Here is a 20,545-nt window from a genome sequence, read left to right as displayed (position 1 = left end):
TCCATGCTCTCTTTGGACCCACGCTGGTAGAGGTATTACACGACTAGACAATGATTTATTGCCCATAAGTTTTTTTAGGGATAAAGAAACAATAATATATACAGGCGAGAGAACGCTGCCTGGGCTCTAGAGCCTGCACGTATGCGCTAGTGAATGGGAACACACATACAAGCATCGCTTTGGTAATTTCGTGTGTTTTTGTGTTAAGCGCAGGAACCATGCCGGCCACGTGACTAGGTAGCATTCTTTTCTCCTATATATATATATATATACTAGTAAACATCCATGTGCATTTGCACGTGTGGCCATATGTTGGAGGAAGGGGACAATTTTTGGAAGAGAGAAGTTACTTGGAAGAAGGAGATCGCCTATGGCGAGGGGAGTTAATGGAGAGTGTTTAAGGAGATTATGTCTTTAGATCAACAATATTGTCTTGATAATTATGAATCTTTCGGTTCTTATAAATCACAAGTGTTTTTTCCCTACTTCAGGAAGTTCGTCCTTTGCAGTTACATAAGAATAAATATCCATAAGACAGAAGCATGGAATTCGAAATTGTTGCAATTGTAAAGAAGATACTCTATATGTTCATTGAAGATAATGGACCCTTTTCTTTCATATCATATCTGTTGTCTTAAAGCATGGAAGTACAAACATTTGGAGAGAGAAGTCCAACAACAAACCAGAAATAAAGTTTGTTGCTTGAATTTGAGATCAATAATAATACAAAAGATTAAGGGATCTCTTCATATTTTTTGAACACTACTCACCTTCAGGTAAACTACTCATAGCATCGATGGAACTAAAGACTTAGGCTTTGAGTATTTTTGACCATACTTTCTTTTCAGGCATTAAGGCAAAAGCTTTTCTTTCACAACAGTAAACTCTATTTCTACTCTACTACTGTTCGCTGAATGGCATGGTGGAGCATACACCAGACAACCAAATACTTGGTAGCTTTGCTTTTTGCATATATCCATAAAACATTGAGACATTGATGCTAGAGTTTTTTTTTGAGTTTCCTTTTAAGGAATTTCGAACAAGTCACCCTGCTTCCTGAGGCAACAGTGCCCTGTCTAGTCCCAAGGAATTCCACTTTCCTTTCTTGTCTCTTTTTTATTTTTTTATTTTATTTTCTTTTTCATTTACTTTCATGCCTTGCCACAAACAAATTGGTCTCAACTACTAGCCAAAAGATCAAAGGGTCCATAAAACACATAGAGGAATCTAGCTATCAAACGAAATAGTGCTCATATTTTTCAACTCAATTCCTCTCACCGGATACAAACCAACTACCGTCCTTGAAAAGAGATTTTTTTTATTATTTTGCATGCTAGGGCACCTAATTCCCTCTTTCTCTCACTTTGCAATCAAAGAAACGTATGCATAAAACCAAACTACCGCCACAATCAAAATTCACAAGCTTCACTAATTAAGTCCAACACATCCCCCCACACTTAATTCATGCAATGCCCTCAATGCATGCAGAAAAGAAGGGATAAGGACAAGGGAGGGGATACATACTAGGAAGTCAGTCTTTAAGGTAAAGAGGCTCATGGAGATCCATGACCACTTCCACACTTGGAATGGACATCTCAATGTATGGCTTCAAACGTTGGCCATTTACCTTAAATATAGCATCTATACTTGGATTGAGGACTTCAACAGCTCCACGAGGATAAACAGTCTAAACAATATAAGGGCCATCCCATCTTGAGTGCAACTTACCTGGAAAGATGTGCAAACGAGAATTGTACAACAAAACTTTCTGACCTACCTCAAAAGATTATCTCAAAATGTGCCTATCATGGAAAGCCTTGATTTTTGCCTTGTAAATCCGAGCATTCTCATATGCCTCATTTTTAAGCTCTTTCAACATAGATAGTTGGAGTTCCTTATGGGTACCTGCAGTAAGTAGGTCAAAGTTAAGCTTCTTAATAGCCCAAAAGGCTTTGTGCTCAAGCTCAACAGGTAAGTGACACGCATTTCTATATACTAGATGGTACAGAGATTGACCAAGATCGGTCTTAAAGGCGATCCTATGGGCCCACAAAGCATCTACCAACCTATTAGACAAATTCTTACGGTTCGGGTTGATGGTTTTCTCAAGAATTTGCTTTATCTGCCTATTTGAAATCTCAACCTAGCCATTAGTCTGGGGATGATAGGGTGTGGCCAATTTGTGAATGACACCATATTTCCTCATGAGGGCCTCAAAGGGCCAGTTACAAAAGTGCTTGCCTCGATCGCTAATGATAGCACGGGGAGTATCAAAAAGGGAGAAGATGTTCTATTTCAGAAATTTCACAACCACCTTGTGGTCATTGGTCTTACAAGCAACTGCCTCAATCCATTTGGACATATAGTCCACAGCAAGTAATATGTACAGATTACCAAAAGAATTTGGGAAAGACCCCATGAAATCTATGCTCCATACATCAAACACCTTAACTACCAGAATTAGGTTAAGGGGCATCATGTTCCTCCTGGTGAGACGCCCTAAAGATTGGCATGAGGGACATGCCTTGCAATAAGTAAAAGTATCTCTAAAAAGAGTAGGCCAATAAAATCCACACTGTAAAACCTTGGTCGCAGTCTTATTATTCCCAAAATGACCTCCATAAGCCTAATCATGGTAAAAAGATAAGACAGATTGCTGCTCATGATCAAGATCACACCTCCTGATTACTTGATACGGACAAGTCTTAAAGAGATAAGGATCATCCCAAAAGAAATACTTTACCTGTGAAAAGAAACAATTCTTATCTTGGGTGGACCAATGTGTAGGTATCACACCCGTAACTAGATAATTGACAATGTCAGCAAACCAAGGTTCACTGAACACTACCATAAAAAACTCATCAGGAAAGTTTTCGTTGACTGGAGAATCAATAGTCAAGGAATTAGGCAGCCGGGATAGATGGTCTGCAACCAAATTTTCACGTCCTTTCTTATCCCTAATTTCAAGATCAAATTTTTGCAATAAGAGGACCCACCTAATGAGGCAAACCTTAACATCTTTCTTTTGCACAAGATATTTGATAGCTGCATGGTCAGTATAAATAATCACATGTGAACCAATCAAGTAAGACCTAAACTTCTCTAAAGTAAATACAACAGCTAAAAATTCTTTTTCAGTGGTGATATAATTAAGCTGTGTATCATCAAGAGTCCTACTTGCATAATAAATCACATGAGACAATTTATTGATTCTTTGCCTAAGAACAGCCCCTATTACAAAATCAGAGGCATCACACATAAGCTGAAATGGCACTGTCCAATCTGGAGCTTGAATAATGGGGGCTGAGGTCAATGCTCTTTTCAATTGCTCAAAACTCTTGTGACACTCAGGGGAGAAATCAAATGGGCAGTCCTTTGCCAAAAGGAAAGTGAGAGATCTAGTTATCTTGCTAAAGTCCTTGATGAACCTTCTATAAAAACCTGCATGACCAAGAAAAGATCTAATGTCCTTCACACTCTTGGGTGGTGGTAAATTAATAATGAGGTCTACCTTAGATCTATCAACCTGAATCCCATCTTTGGACACAATATGACCAAGAATTATGCCTTGTTTCACCATGAAGTGGCACTTCTCCCTATTCAAGACCAAGTTCTTTTCTATACATCTTTTAAGAACAAAAAAAAAGATGATGCAAACAATTAGAGAAGGTAGAGCCATGAATACAAAAATCATCCATAAATACCTCTAAGAAGTGTTTTATCATATCAGAAAAGATACTCATCATACACCTTTGGAATGTAGCAGGGGCATTGCAAAGCCCAAAAGGCATACGCCGGTAAGCAAAGGTTCCATTAGGGCATGTGAATGTGGTCTTATGTTGGTCCTCCAAAGTAATAGGGATCTGATTGTAGCCTGCATATCCATCAAGAAAATAATGATATTCATGGCCAGCTAGTCTCTCTAACATCTAATCAATAAAAGGCAAGGGGAAGTGGTCTCTCCAAGTTGCCGCATTCAATTTTTTATAATTAATGCAAACTCTCCATTCCGTTTGGATACGGGTTGGAATCAATTCATTATTGGCATTCTCAACTACAGTGACTCCTTTTTTTGGTACAACCTACACAGGACTCACCCATTGGCTATTAGAAATAGGATAAATTATGCCATGATCCAAGCACTTTAGGATCTCTTTCTTGATTGCCTCTTTCATCACAGGATTAGCCCTCCTTTGGGGTTCTCTAGAAGGTTTGAAACTCTCTATCAGATGAATATGATGTTGAACAATGGAGGGGCTAATACCTTTGAGGTCTAACATGGTCTCACCTATAGCTTCCTTATATTCTTTCAGAAGCTTAATCAACTCTTCTTCCTGTATAGAAGTTAAATCAGAAGCAATAATTATAGGGAGAGCGTCATCTTGCCCTAGAAAGGCATACTTGAGGTTGGAGGGCAATGCTTTCAACTCTAATGTGGGGGGCTCAATATTAGAGGGTTTAGGAATGGAGGTGGATAGGGGTCCAAGGGGCTCCAATGGTGGTTGGATGCTCTAGACCTCAGATAAGGAGGTATCATCAACACTTTCCAATTCCTGCATATATTCTTGAATCCCAAATCAAAATCAATCTCAAAGAAAGTGTCAACATCATCGAGAAATCCCTGAAGCATATGCATCTCTTCATCAAAATCAGGCTGCATACCCAACCTAAACATATTAAAGTTCACAGAAGTATTGCCAAAAGATAGCTTCATAAGACCATTCCTGCAATTGACTAAAGCATTATTGGTAGCAAGGAAAAGTCTACCCAAGATAATTGGCATTTGGTCCTTAAAATTGGCAGTAGGTTGGGTATCTAAGACAATAAAATCCACAGAAAAGATAAATTCTCCAACCTTTAACAGGACATCCTCAATCATCCCCTTAGGAACTTTAACCGACCTGTCTGCAAGTTGAAGAATAATTCTGGTCGATTTCAGCTCTCCCAATCCCAACTATTGGTAGACATGAAAGGGTAACAGGTTCACACTTACACCAAGGTCCAATAAGGCATGATCAATAGTGGTATTGCCTATAATACAAGAGATGGTGGGGCTTCCAGTGTCCTTATGCTTGGCTGCTACTAGTTGTGCGATGAGAGAACTAATATTAGCAGCTAAAAATGCCTTTTTGGGTACATTGGTGGTCCGCTTCGGGGTGTATAAGTCTTTGAGGACTTTAGCATAAACGGATACTTGGGCTATGGCATCCTGTAAATGAATATTCACCTGAACCTGTTTAAAAACATCCAATATTTTTTCCATAGAAGGAGACTTCTTGCTAACCAACCTATTTGGGAATGGGGCAGGTGGGGTATAAACTCTCTCAGGGGTGGTCCTTTTTACTTCTTCAACAGAATCATCTTTGGTTTTCTTAATTAAATCGTCTGGAATATCTTCAGGTTCATCAGACGAACCAGGAATAGAATGCACTACAATGGCCTTTTCAGAAGGGGGAGAGACAACAGGAGTATGAGATGGTAATGACTGAGGTGTACTAACCTATTGATACTCACGGCCACTCCTTAAAGCATATACAACATTTACCTGGTTGGAGGGCCCTTGGGCTGTTAGCCTTGTGCAACATTGAGTGGAGAAGCTTAGGTACCTTGCTGAATATGAAGTTGATACCTGGGATTTGACTCAGGTTGGTTAGGTAACTTTTCTGTTTCCCTCCTAAGCAAGGACGAGGGGAAAAGAGGTGAAGAGACATACCTTGATTTTGTGGTGCAAAGTTGGGCCTTTGAAGACCAAGCTGGCCTTGATTGTGGAAGTTGGATGGGCCTGCATGGTTTTCCTGATTCTAGGAGAAATTGGGGTGATCTCTCCATCCTGGGTTGTAAGTGTTGTTATATGGATTATTTTGGTAGAAATCACTCACATTCTTAGTGTTGGAATTACCCACAAAGGTGTTGGGGCATTCCTCCAAAAGATGTCCAGGTGTATGGCAACAACTGCATATTGACACATGGTTGACCTGGTTAATCGGCATAGGTTCTTTAGGCATTAGGGGACTCCAACCTCTTAATGAGGCTATCAAGTTTGGCTTCCTTGACTGGGATACCCTCAATGAGATAACCTTTAGTGGTCCTTTCAGCCTATTGGGAAGATTCTCACTCCCTAGTCTTTTCAATCATGTTGGTCAAGAATATCCAGGCCTCATTCTCATCAAAAAAAGAGGTAAAGCCTACAGGACACATAGATTCTAAAAGCTGCTTGGTCTGAAAGTCTATACCCTCATAAATAATTTGGCAAAATTGGCACAAATCAATACCATGGTGAGGGTATTCTAAAAAGAGGTCCTTGAATCTCTCCATGAACTTAGAGAAGGACTCATGTGGTTTCTTCCTGAACTGGAGGATGTCACTCTTGAGCTTATTGGTCTTGTGAAGAGGGAAATTTTTTCTCAAGAAGACAATGGTGAACTCATCCCATGTATTAATGGAATTTGTTGGCAGTCCATAGAGCCACTTCTTAGCTTGGTCATTCAGGGCAAAGTTTATAAACCTCAGCCTAACTACATCATCAGTTAAATTTTAAACCTTAATTAGAACACAGACATCTTCAAATTCCCTAAGGAAAAGATATGCATCTTCATTGGCCATCCCATGGAAGTGGAGTAGCATACTAATGAAGTGGGTCTTGAGTTCATAGTTGTTCCCGTAGCAACTGGCAGATTAATGCATAACGGTTGTGCATCCCTAGCAGGGTAAAACCTATCCTTAAGAGTCTTGGGTTGTTGGTCACCCATGGTTAAAAGTGGGGTCAAAGGTGGTGGAGAAGGTGGTCTTCTAATAAGATGGTTGCTTGAATCACAGTCCACCCTGTAGCCACCTAAATAGATATGAAGTTTCCTTTAAAAAAATTAAAGAAAAATAAAAGACTAGAAAAAATCACCAAAAACAAGAGGGAGTCCAAGGTAGATAGTGCATCTGTCCTTCAAGAAATGAAATAGTGGTTCCAAAGCTATAAGGTTGTCACATAGGTTAACAGCAAGGGAACCCGTATAGTCTTCATGAGCCACCTACGGGCGACTCCAAGTGGATTCTGATATAGAGTGGAGGACTACTATACGTTTCTGTTTTCAATAACTCTCACTATGTCGCTTTCCTGTTATCAAAGTTGATCACCTCCAAAGATAAGTCACATGCCAATCCATCCAACTAAGTCAAGATGTAGCGTCATAGGTAACTTAATCTTATGAGGGACACCAAAAGAGGTAAGGTTTGGGCATATAAAGGACTTTAGATTGGGCGCACAGTCTTTGAAACAGAAGAGAAACAAGATGAGTTTTTCAAAAACTTTTTTTTTTTTTTTTTTTTTTCTAAAAAAGAAGAGGAGAAAGAGAAGAAACTAAAGCACTTTGAATTACTTAAAAATAAAAAAAATAAAGTGGTCAATAATTTTCCCGGCAACGGTGCTAAAAACTCGTTTGCTCAAAATAATAACCGCAAGCATATGGATCAATCGTAGCTACGGGTCGAACTCAAGGAGATGTATGCCATTCTATTTTACTCACTTAAAAGCAATGCAAAGTGAACCAAATTAATTAGTAGTGGACTAAACTAATGATAATTAAACTGACGTGTCCTAACTCACAAGCATCTAGCAAAATTACGCATCTAAGGAATTGAATTGGCGTCTTAACACATAAGCATCTAACCTATCAAAACTAATGCTGATTTGAAGGAATAAATTGCAACCACACACCACAACCACATAAAAAATAAAAAAAAAAAGAGATTAGAGAGGGAGAATGAGACTAAGAGATTAGAGATGTAAAACCCGAAGGGGCTTGAACCAGATTGAAATTGCTTGCTTCTCACACTTGAAATGGCGCTACCAAATCTGAAATTTAAACAAAAAAATAATTAAATTAAAATTCTAACATAATGCATGATCATAATAGTGAATAAAAAATAAAATCCTAAAAGCATGATTGAATTGGAGAGGTAGAGAATGAGAATGAAAATAGAAATAATGGAGAATGAAAATTCTCGATAGAATGGAGGGATTAATGGAGATGAGAATACTAATAGAATAAAAATAATAGAAGAAGAAAGGGGTAGAGAATAAGAAGAAGAAATTAGAAACTAGAAGAATTAAGAGGTTAAGAAGAAGAAGAACATAAAATAAAAATAAGAAATTGATACTCCCTTCTACCAAAGTTGAAAGTGCTTGAATTAACTAGGCCTTGCATTAATGTAATTTGATGGAGCTTGAACATTTGATTAATCCTTGCATGGCTTTCTCTTCCAAGTTTCTAACTCTTCTCACTAGAATTAAAAGCTTAGACTAGAAAGCTTTGAAACTAAACTAGAATTAAATTATTACAACCAAATTGAAGACATAAACTGAAAGTAAAGCATGAATTAAACCTATTACAACCATGGAAGAAAACTCATACATCAAACTAAGAACTTAGAAAGCCAAAAATCACAAATTAAAAGGAGAAGAAGAAGAAATTTACTAAGCAATTGAACAAGTTTACAAGAGAGAACCATGGGGTATTTATAGGGAAGGAGAGGAGAAGGGAGAAGAGGTAGGAGAAATATTCCCTTCTCCTTCCTTTACATAGCTTGATTCCCAAGAAAAAAGATAAAAATAGAAAGAAGGAGAGATAAAAATCTTAGCTACATAAACTTTCTATTTTTCAAAAAGTCACTTTCTAATTCTAATATTGTGCTTCCTTTTTTTTATAGGTGTCTTCTCTAAGCAATGAGATCAAGGTATCTTTGACTTTTCAACCTTCTATGGATGAGAGAATATTTTTCAAAAGAAATCTATCCATAGTACAATTCCAAAAGTGCCCTTAAAAAGTTGGAGGAGAGAGAGAATAAGGGTGATGACTAGGGCACCTCTTGATAACCTTCCCAGAAACTGTTTCTAGTGTTTTTTTATTCTGAGAAATAGAGAAACACCTAAAAAGTGTTTGATAAACATTGTTCCATAGAAATTGTTCTTTAGTGGATAAATCAAAATTTCTGCTTCCCAGAAGACTTTTGATAAAACATGTCCAACATGTTCTGTCATTGCTCAGCACAAGTTTACACAACTTGTTCCCGATAAAGTTAGGGACCAACCGTCACTCTCAGAAAACTCTCGTAAAGATCGTCTTCCTATTCTCCTCCATAGCCGCATACTTCACTCTCTATGTCTTCATCCACCTCTTCTTGGTTCTCTTCCGCCGCAGCCACTGTCCGGGGCCTCTTGGCCCCATCCCTGTAATCCATAGCCTCGCCATGTCCCTTCTCTCCGTCGTCATCTTTGTCGGGATCCTTCTCTCCACCGCCTCTGAGATACGCAACATCCGTTGGTTCTGGCGGTGTTTCAAAACACCTTTCCAGTGGCTCCTCTGCTTTCTCGATTTGTTGAACATCATCATCCAGAATTGGGTTTTAATGGAGAGAAAAAGGGTATTCGGTCGGTGGAGGGAATGGAAGGTCAAAGCGATGATGGGATTTATGGCATTGTGAGGTGGAGGGTTTTGAGATAGGTTAATAAATTGATGAAAAAAAGGGGATCAGGATTTGGGGGTTTTGTTCAACAAAGATGAAGAGGGGGGGGGGGAGGATGTAGATGATGGCGGAAACTGGGGTCTGGGTCACGATGGTTTCAGGCTTCAGATGGGGGAAGAAATACAAAGTGAAGAAGAGAAAGGGGTTAGAAGAAGAAGAAGATGGAAAACCCATTCCAACCGTAGAATCGAAAAGGGCAAGAAAGGGGAAGAACTCCCAGTCCAAGAAGAACAACCCCTGAGAAGAAGAATCGTGTAAAGGAGGTTGAAAGAGGAGGTTGTAGCACTGGTCAATTCATCTTGAATGGGGAAGTATCAGCATCGATTGATATCAATCTTGCAAAGCTAGAATTGAAGTGTTCTACTTGTCAAATTTGAGTTGTACATCTCAATCTAAGGAAACCCATCTTGATTCGATCAAGTTCTATCACAGGTGTAGTTAATGGTCATTTTTTTCCCATCCCCTTCTTTTCGTTTCTTGGTTGATTCTTAAACCTGATTTCATCATTTTGTGTTTGTGGCTACTTATGATAAGCTTATGTTCTGTTTTATTATACCCATGTTATAGCTCTTGATTTTGCTCAGACTACCTGGTTTTACTTGTTTATATTTGTGCCATTCGAACAATTTTGTGATTAAAGCCAGAGAAGGGCCAATGCCAATTGAAAACCTACCCAATACCTATTCCAATTCGATTTTGGGGGTTTGGTAATATCTGCCTCCACATCCTCTTCACTCTGTAGTTGAGAACAAGCATTAGATAGCCTTCCTTTAGTTCAGTAACTATCTCGAGCAAGTTGAGTGGTGTGAGACTGTCTTAATTTGATAATAAACATTGAACCTTTGATGACTAATTACATTATTAGGATATGGGACTTTGAGTGCATAACTAGCTAGATGGGGCTTCACACAAGTAACCAAAGAAGTTGATGAGACCTCAAGGAGAATCCTAGGAGCATAATACAGGATGGATCTAGCACTGCCCCTACAATTTCTGATAATCCAATGTATGGAGATGGAATTGACAACCGTAGTTATGGGTGACCAATGAGCAGCCTTGATAGCTATGGGTCAATGATGTCCTGCTTAGATTGGGAATTGTCCTTATAGCTTCTCGTACTTCTTTGCTTCCATATGTTCATGTCAGAGCTCCAAAGGGTCCATGAGATTTCCCCCCTTGACAATGCTAATGAAGGCTGTCATATCTTAGAAAGTACAATGTAAAAGAAGAGAGCTTGATAAAGTCCACAAAATACAGTGAACAGCAGTTGATTTACCATCAGAAGAGATATCTTCTTCTTTTATTCATATTCCTAGCGTTGGTTTTCCAATAGAATCTGGGATTTTTGGTAGTTATTTGTGACTTATGCAGCTATTTAAAAATCCATCATGCATTTCTTGACACTATGTTTCCCTCACATTTGATCACAATCAATTAATGATTGGATGGCGGTGTAACCCTGATCGAGGCTGAGTTAGGTGGAGATGTTGATTGAGATCTAACATGTTTTTTTTAAGGTGAGTCCTTAGCTCAAAATGGTAGAGCACCTGGGAATCATCCAGGGCATGATGGTTCAAATCATCAAGATTCATACTGTTGAACTGATATGATATTACCAGCTATGTTTGAATATGTTCTCTATATTCCTTAGTGCTCAATAAGGAGATTTCACAAGAAGGTACGTGGGTGTGTGGATCATAGTAGAAATTTCTAATATCCTCTCACTTAGTCCAGATAACCACATTAGATAAAAAATTTGAGACTCCCCCAGCTCCTTGGATTCAGATTGGATTTTATAAAACAAGACAAAGCTCACTCTTAGATTATGCAAATATTCTGATATCAATAATTCCAATTTGTTGTTTCTTTAAACCTACCAAAACAAAGGACCCAACCATGGTGGTAATATGGATAATTCAATTTCTTTTTTCGAGTCTTTATGTCATAATAAATTGCATGGATAGATGAATTTGTATTGATATCTAAACCTTGAATTCTACTTGTATCTAATCCAATTTAGTATGGATGTGCACTATGGATACATTTATTGAGCATGAATTTACTTGGATGTGCACTATGAATAGTATTAAAATTGGTCACATTACATGTTCTCAGAAATAGATTTTATTAAGCACCAATGGTGTTCCAATTGTCTTCTGGAAACGTTTCCAGAACAGATTTACCAAGCGGGTAAAAAACGGTTTCTCAGGAAAGAAAATGAAAAAAATTGTGTTGGGAAACAAAAAAATGTTTTGGTGTTTCCCAGCACATTTCCAGAACAGAAACACTTGGTAAGGTTATCAAATGGGACCTAGGATTCCCTTCAAGAATGAATTAAATCCCCATTCTGTCCTTCAAAAAATGTGGAGCATGGGATGCTTATATAGGCCTTACTGTTGCATTCCTTGCGAAAAATCACCCCAAATAGACCCAAATTTTGTCCAATTTGGATTTCAAGTTGAAGTTGGACTGCTCCAGAGCCTTTCAAATGGAATCTTTCGGCTAACGGAAAAGATAATTTTTAATAATTGCATTAAAGCCCCTCAAATCCCAACTTCCGCTTTACTTTGTCCTCGATCGATTTTTGATAATTACAAACAAACCCCTACATGCCATTTTTGCGCGTCGTTATGGAAACACCTGTAACTTCTTCGTTTCAACTCGGAATCAAGTGCCGTTTAAACCGTTGCGAAGCTGACTCGATGGGCTACGCATCTATATATTAATACCTCAAAATTATGCTAAGAGGTCCACTGTAATCACGTTCAAATTTGACTAATTGGCATGATTCGTTCAGTGCTCAATCCAAACTTGATTTTCTCGACTCCTGGATGCTTGCGACTAGTGCCAAACATCGCTAAGGAGCCACAGCTTAAAAATGGCTCCTTAGCATCATTTGCTCCATTTTTACAAGAATTCATCTAAAACATGAAAACACAAACAAAAATCTCGAGTAGCTCCATTCCAAGTATAAAAATACATGCTTTATGGCTCTAAGATTTCACACATAAATGTGCTCATCAACGTCGCTGACTATCTTTGGGTTGAGAGATACTCTGCGGAAAATCTGGCTATTGACCTTCTCTTGAAGTTGATGGTTTTCCAACGCTTTTGTGAAGATAAGGCCATGGAAAGTGCTTAGTGACTGTACAACAAGGTGAAGAAGGCTGCTCCCTATTTCAAGTGGGGGAATATTGATTTGGGTTTCAATCCCAAAATCCCAGTAGAATATGTAAAGTTGGAAACTTCATCCATATATTTGCCCTTCTTTCTTCCTCCAGAGAATATTCCAGGTCCACTACCTCCCAATCCTCAGCGTCCAAGACTTATGCATTTGTAACCATTTTCTTGTATATCTTGCAAATATATATTTCGCCAGTGTGAACTTTTGTTAATGTAAGCTTTTGCATATTTAATAATAAGATTTCACATTTTCATATATTTGTAGATGATATTTTTTATTGTTCATCTCTTGATGTCAACATCATTCCTCTCTCTTTTGATTGTCGCACTTTGACTTTAATTGTGGTGCAACTCACCATTATAGTTGGTGGACCATTATTTTCGTTGTAGTGTAACTCACCACTAATTACTTGTGGTGCAAATCACCACTATGGTGCAATTCACCATTATGGTCGGTAGACCACCATTTTTTTATTGTGGTGCAACTCACAACTATGGTCGGTAGACCATTAATGAGGTGCAAATCACCATTATGGTCAATAGACCATCATTTTTTTCATTGTGGTGTAACTACTGCGGTCGGTAGACCATTAATTAATTGTGGTGCAAATCACCATTATGGTCAGTAGACCATTATTTTTTCATTGTGGTGCAACTCAGTACTATGATCGGTAGACTATTAATTAATTGTGGTGTAAATCATCACTATGGTGCAAATTACTATTATGGTCAATAGACCATCATTTTCCTTGTGGTGTAACTCACCACTATGGTGCAAATCACCATTATGATTGATAGACCATTAATTAACGACTTGCTTATTAAAATGATTCAATGGAAAAAGGCTTTATTAAATGTAAAAGCCAGAACATTGGGAATAATCACAAATGATCTTAAAATACATGGGGACTGACCTCTACTGATAGAATTTCCTCAAGATTTTGAGTTCCATGATAATGGTATGGGTACCACCTCTAAAGCCTCCAAATGATAAGCTCCTAAAGCTACTTGTTTGGAGATTTTATATGGTCCTTTTCAATTGGGAACTAGCTTTCCTGTGGCTCTTGGATCAAAAGCTTCTACTTTGTGGAGCACAAGGTCCCCCTGTTGAAATATCCTTGGTTATACTTTGACATTATAGTGGCGTGCTACTTGCCATTGATGTGTGGTATTTTCACCCACGCTGTCTCTCCGACCTCTTCTTAAAGGTCTAAATTTGCTCTTAATTCTTCCCCATTGGTCACTGGGTTATAAAGTTGTACTCTTAGTGAAGTTTTTCCAATCACCACAGGGATCACCGCTTCAGTTTCATACGTCAACATTAATGGGGTTTCCCCTATGGCGAGTATTGTGGTTATCCGGTAGGCCCATAAAATGTTCGGTAGCTCCTCTGCCCACAATCCTTTAGCTGTCTCCAGCTCCGTTTTTGATCGTATATAATAAGATTTTGTTCATGGCTTCAGCTAGGCCATTGGATTGTGGATGTACTACTGAAGTCTTGCGCAACTAACTTTCATACTAATCACTGAATTCTTTAAATTTTTGTTCAAATTGTGTCACATTATTTGTGATAAGGGTTCTCAGAATTCCATATTTGTAGATGACAGACTGAAGGAAAAACTTCCATACATTGGCTGCAAAGATAGTTGCTAATGCTTCTGCTTCCACCCACTTGGTAAAATAATCTACTGCTACCACCATGAACTATCTGCCCCCAGTTGTCCTTGGGAACAGTCCTAGAATATCCGTCCCCTATTGTATAAATGGTAATGGACTTGAGATAGTTGTGAGCTCAGTTGCTGGTTGACAGGTGATCGGTACGAAGGTTTGGCATTTAATGCATTTACATACAAAACTTATTATGTCTTTACGCAAGTATGGCCAAAAATACCCTTGTCTGAGCATCTTATAAGTTAACTTTATGCTTCCCAAGTGTTGTACGTAAATGTCCGTATGAATCTCTCTGAGGACGTAATCTGCTTCTAATAGTCGGAGGCACCTTAAATATGGCATTGTGTATGTTAAACCCGTGCCCAAAAATATGGGCTAATTTAAATTTTTGTTGAAGGTCCAGAACTGGCGGTCAAAGATACCAGTACACTGTGGTGTATTGATCCCATGGTTGAATTTAATGAGGTAGCCCCATTGGTGAGAACCTATATACCATTAAGAAGGCAAACACCAACTCCTTGTAACTATATAGTTCACCATCAAATGTACAGCCTAAGGTAGGTACCGTCCCTTGATTTCTAGGGCCCTACCTGAGTACATGATACATTAGGCCTTTGAAATATTTAGGGAAGGTTAATAGGCGAAGACATTAACAATGGGGTGATTCGACACTGTTTCATTAAGGAAGAAAGAAGAATAAAAGAGAGGCCTAGGCTCCTAAACTTAGCTTGAGTGTGAGAAGCCAAGCTTGAAATCTTATTAAATTGCTCCCAATTTATAATGTAAGGACCCTAACCTAGTTAAATTCTTTCTCCCAACCTATTCTTAAACATAGGGTTGGTTGGTATTCTGGAATTAAAGATAAGAAGTTAACACCCATCATGCTTGCATATGTTCTATCTTGTTTTGGGTTAATTATAAACCCAATTCCTTTGCATGGATGCTTAGACCTAACCATAGGACCTAATCCTAGTTTTAGGTTAAACTAATGATGACCCTCATCACCTTGAATGTTTGAGTTAAAGCATTTTTAGACCAAACATCAACTTGCATGTTTGATTTGATGATGAGAACTTAATTCCATACATGCATATTAAATCTCAACACAAATATCAATTCCGCTACTCTAGCAGATTGACCCCCGCTTAGTTAAAATGATATAACTCTATAATCCGAACTTCATTTGCTTTGATTCAAATTTTGTTAGAAACTAGACTCATAGATTTGCATTTCCTTAAAAGGAACCATTATCCAATTATGTTTCTAAGTGAGCTAAAATTTCACTTCAAGTTGCTGTCCAGAATCGAATCCTTCTATTGGACAGATTGACCTTTGTTTAATAAAAATATTATAAATCCATCATCCAAACCTCATTTCCTTTGATTCCAATTTTTTTAGAAAACTAGGCTCATAGAGCTGCATTTTCTTAGAAGGAACCATTGTCAAATTATGCCTTTAAGTGAACTGAAATTTCATTTCAACCCAAGCAAAAATAGTAAAACAGAATTCTCTGGACGATTGGCCCAAAGGTCCAGTTCAAGCTCCAGAGAATGCTAAAACCTATATTTTTCACTCCAGATTTGTGAGGACCTAGTGCATTGCTATCAAATACCTCAGAATCATACCTTAGAATTTATGGAAGCTTTTCCCAGCCTAAGAACCATGTGGGCCCCACATACATAACTAAGATGCTGAGAATTGAGTGGAAAATGTGTTTTTCACATGGGCCAGCTTGGGCCAAACAGACCCTAATGGCCCCTGGCTTATAAATAGGGGAGCCTAGCCTGTATTTTGTTTTCCTACTATTCCTAGCATTAGAGAAGAAAAGAGAAAGAAAGAGAGGAAGAAGGAAGAATAAGAAGAGAAGAAGGGTTTATAGGTTTGTGAAACCTTGATCGATTTCTCCACAGCCTTAAGGTAATTCAACTGATCCTAAACCACTCTCTTCACCATGCCCCATTTCTGTTCTCTGAGTTTGAGCCCAAGGACCATAGCCATATAGCCATGTCTCTGTAGGAATGTTATGGAATCACCACCTAGAGCACTAGGACAGCTTTGGATCATCCATGCATGTTTAGTGCCATGTTATCTATGTGATTTCTACACTGATTACAACCTATTAGTGTATATATTTCGATTCCAACCATGCATCTAACTCAATCTTATGCTTGATCATGCATGCAACTCATAGATAGGCTAGGATGTTTAGTATGTTATGGCTTAGGATAGTTGCTGAATATACATTACTATTATTATATGAATTAGAGAAGTTATATGATCAATTTCAGCCTTGTATGCTTAAATTCCTTGGTGCTTGAACATAACCCATCAACCAATTAGTAAACCATGTTTAGGAATCTATAAAGCCATTGTATTAGCTTAATTATAAGTGATACTACCCCCTGGAATCATCCCAAATCGGAAATGGGAAGAAACCAATAGCCAAAACCAGATTTTGAACAAAAAATCCCGTGTTCAACAGGGACTACATGATGCACTGGACATTTGACCCAAACATCCAGTGAATCACCCAGAGTTGCACCCAAAGGCCCAGTGAAAGGCCCAGTGGCTGATTTGTGACCAAACCTAATCCAAACCTTATAGGATTTCACCCACAGCCCCAAAATAGTATTTATAACATAAAAACCATCATGAACCCCTACCCCATGCAACCTTGTTGTCCTCACTTTGGGTGCACCAGTGAGCCCATTGGTCATGATCCAAAGAGGGACCATGGGCCCAAATGTGAGCCAACCATGGGGAGGACCCTTGCCATCACTCACCAAGGTTGATGAGACTTAGAACAAGTGAAACCCATAAGGAAACCCCAACTGTTGCTGTATTTTATTCTCTGGGTGATGCACTGGGCGTTTCACCCTAAGGCCTAGTGCAAGTCCCAAAGAATGCTGTCATAACTGTTTGGTGTCCAGATCTGAAACCAACCTACCCTAAGGCAACCCTAGGATCCTAAACCTCCTTTAATAGTATTTAACATATTCTAATGGTCCGTTAACATAAGTTATAGCCCTGGGTATGAAGAGCAGTGTCGAAGTCCAACCGGGACCCGACAGACCGAAGGACAAACAAGACTTGAATAAGGTAAGTGGAATTTCACCATACGTGTAGGTGTAACATAACTAATGAGTTATGTTAACAATAACAATTTACTTTTCTCTCTTTATATTTATATTCTCTTATTCTTATTAAATTTATATTGAGAACTGTTGATGAAATTGCTTACATATACTTGCTAGTCTAGATGCTGTAGCCGGCTTGGAAATGAGGCTAGTGGTGGCCCGTAGAATGGGATGCGGGGCACCACCCGACTCATACTATGTCATATAGTATTGCATGTGGCTAGGGAATAAGATAACCCTTACTACGAACCCTTGCCAATAGGGGTTGAGGTGTTGGATACCACAATTGTGTGAGGTCAATGTCCTGAAGGGGCTTTGGTCATTCAGTAGACTCATCGGGTCATTAGGACAGATGATGTTGGTTGTTCCATCAACCATTAGGGCTAGCGGTAGCATAGTGGTGACTTAGAGGGTTGGTCGGACTGACCTTGGGAAGGGTTGCTGGAGCCGACTAGTCTTCTCTGACAACTCAATGGGTGTATTGTAGGAAGGTGTTAAAAGTCCACACCAAGGATACATGTATTGGGGATTGTAGTAGTACCTCTACCTGCCTTAGTTTTGTTGTTAGGTGGCTTAATTAATATCAATGAATCTCATGCATATAGACTCATAGTTGTGCTTGCATGTGCATGTATAGTTTATATTTCATTCATGGGCTCGGTGTAACTCATACTCTTGCATAATTTTTTTAGATAATACTACAGGTGGACATCTCGATAGCTGGGAGACTCATTTTTGCTATGGAGGATGATGGTGATTACGACCTTTTGGGTTTGGACCACGAGGGAGTTTATTCCTCTTGTGCGGGTGACCAGGGTGGCCCTTGAGGACGATCCTTAAGGGATGGGTAACATACTAATCTAACCTTTTGGGGACTCTCTTTGGGTAGATAGGATATACTAAACCCCCCTTATTTTGTATAGTTTACTTGGGCTCTTGATGTTGTAGTCCTCTTTTGTATTTTGTAAAGCTATTGGTTAGAAAAGTATTGACTGCATAATCAAGTGGTGAAATGGAGTTATGAACAATGTACTGTTTATTTTTTAATATTTAATGATAAGCTTTAGCTTCCACAACACTCTATATCTCTTTTTATCCATTGTTATAGGTATGTGTGTTTGTGAATTATATTAACTGCTTCTAAATCCTGGAGATTTGGCGGATGTTGTTATACATTCCGGGTCACTTGTCCAATCCTCCCAGGGGTGGTTTGGGGCGTGACAGCGTATGCCTTCTTGTAGAGTACTCCCCCGATCATGATGAACTGTGCTACTCTCATCCTTATCTTCTTAGCTTCTTTTTTGTTGGTCGGGAGTATGCCCCCTGGAGATATGTGATGAGTGAGTCCATTCAGCATGGTTCTTCCTCAACTGGCATCACATTTTCAATTTCTTCAATGGTCGATGCTCCGAGGACATCAATGTATACTGTTCGGCCAAGGTCTTGAAATTCTGATGTTGCCAACCTGGATAGTGTATCTGCAGATGCGTTCTATGCATGGGGTACTTGTAATATTTGAAAGTAATCAAATTCAATCGTTAGTTTGCATACCTTCTCTAAGTAATGTGCCATGTGTTGTTCCTTTGCTTCATACTCTCCGTTCACTTGATTGACCACCAGCCACCAGTTGAGAGTCACTATGCATGGTGAAGCTTTTTACCATTAGGCTTATTGCAAGACCCGAACCAATTACCAATGCTTCGTACTCGGCTCCATTATTTGCTATTTAGAACTTGAATCTCAGTGCATATTGTACTACAAATCCCCCTGGGCTGGTCAAATTTAGTCCAGCCCCGCATCCAGTGCTACTGGAGGATCTGTCCACATATAATGTCCAAGGCTCTGGTTGTTCTTCATTATTGGAATCTGGTACTGTCTTGTCATTTGGCAGGGAGAATTTGATGATGAAATCTGCCAATGCCTGCACTTTTATGGCGGTGTACGATTTATACTGCACATCAAATTCTCCAAGCTTAATCGACCATGCAACCAGACACCCTGAGTGATCGGGTTTTAATAAAATCTTCTTCAGTGATTGATTGGTCACCACCATTATTGAGTAAGCTTTAAAATAGGGCCTTAACTTCTGTGTAGCCATTATCAATGCATGAGTGTGTTTTTTTATGGTGTTCTAACTTGTTTCTACATCTAGGAGCATCTTGCTGACATAGTAAATTGGCTTTTGCACTCGCCCCTCACCTTTTAGTAGTACTGCACTTACAGCTACTGTGATGACTGCTAGGTAAAGCTGGATCACATCCCCAGGGTCAGGTTTTGTCAACAGCGGTGGGTTGGCCAAGTATTTCTTCAGATCTCTGAATGCCTTTTGACATTCCTCCATCCATTCAAATGTTAGCTTTATCCCTTTGGTCTGTCTTTCATCTACTCGGTTTTTTAGTGCTTTAAAGAACGGGAGGCACCGATCGCCAGAAGCCGAAGTGAATCTTCATAGCGCAGCTACTTTTCCTATTAACTCTTGCACTTCTTTGATTTTTCAAGGTGGCACCATATCTAAGATGGCCCTGATCTTGGTTGGATTTATTTCTATCCCTCTTTGTGACACCATGAAGCTAAGAAATTTACCAGAAGTTACGCTAAATACACAGTTGGCAGGATTGAGCTTCATTTTATTTTTTCTTAAAACTTGGAAGGTTTCTTCGAGGTCGGTTATGTGGTTGGATGCCTTCAGACTCTTCATGAGCATGTCATCCACATAAACTTCTACATTGCGCCCTATCTGCTTTTGAAAAATCTTATTTACCAATCGTTGATAGGTGGCGTCTGTAGTTTTTTAGCCTAAAAGGCATCACTTTGTAATAGTACGTGTCTCTGCCTACTATGAAGGAGGTTTTTAGAATGTCTAGTTCATACATTTTGATTTGATTATATCCAGAATTGGCATCCTTGAAACTTAGCAATTCATGGGCTACAGTGGCGTCTATCAATAAATCAATACGAGATAAAGGGTAGTAGTCTTTAGGGCATGCTTTATTCAAATTAGTGAAATCAGTACACATACGCCACTTGCCATTAGGCTT

Source organism: Telopea speciosissima, chromosome 3, assembly GCF_018873765.1.
Source record: "Telopea speciosissima isolate NSW1024214 ecotype Mountain lineage chromosome 3, Tspe_v1, whole genome shotgun sequence".
Classification (NCBI taxonomy): Eukaryota; Viridiplantae; Streptophyta; class Magnoliopsida; order Proteales; family Proteaceae; genus Telopea; species Telopea speciosissima.
The sequence above is the reverse complement of the archived record's forward strand: the minus strand, read 5'-3'. Positions refer to the sequence as shown.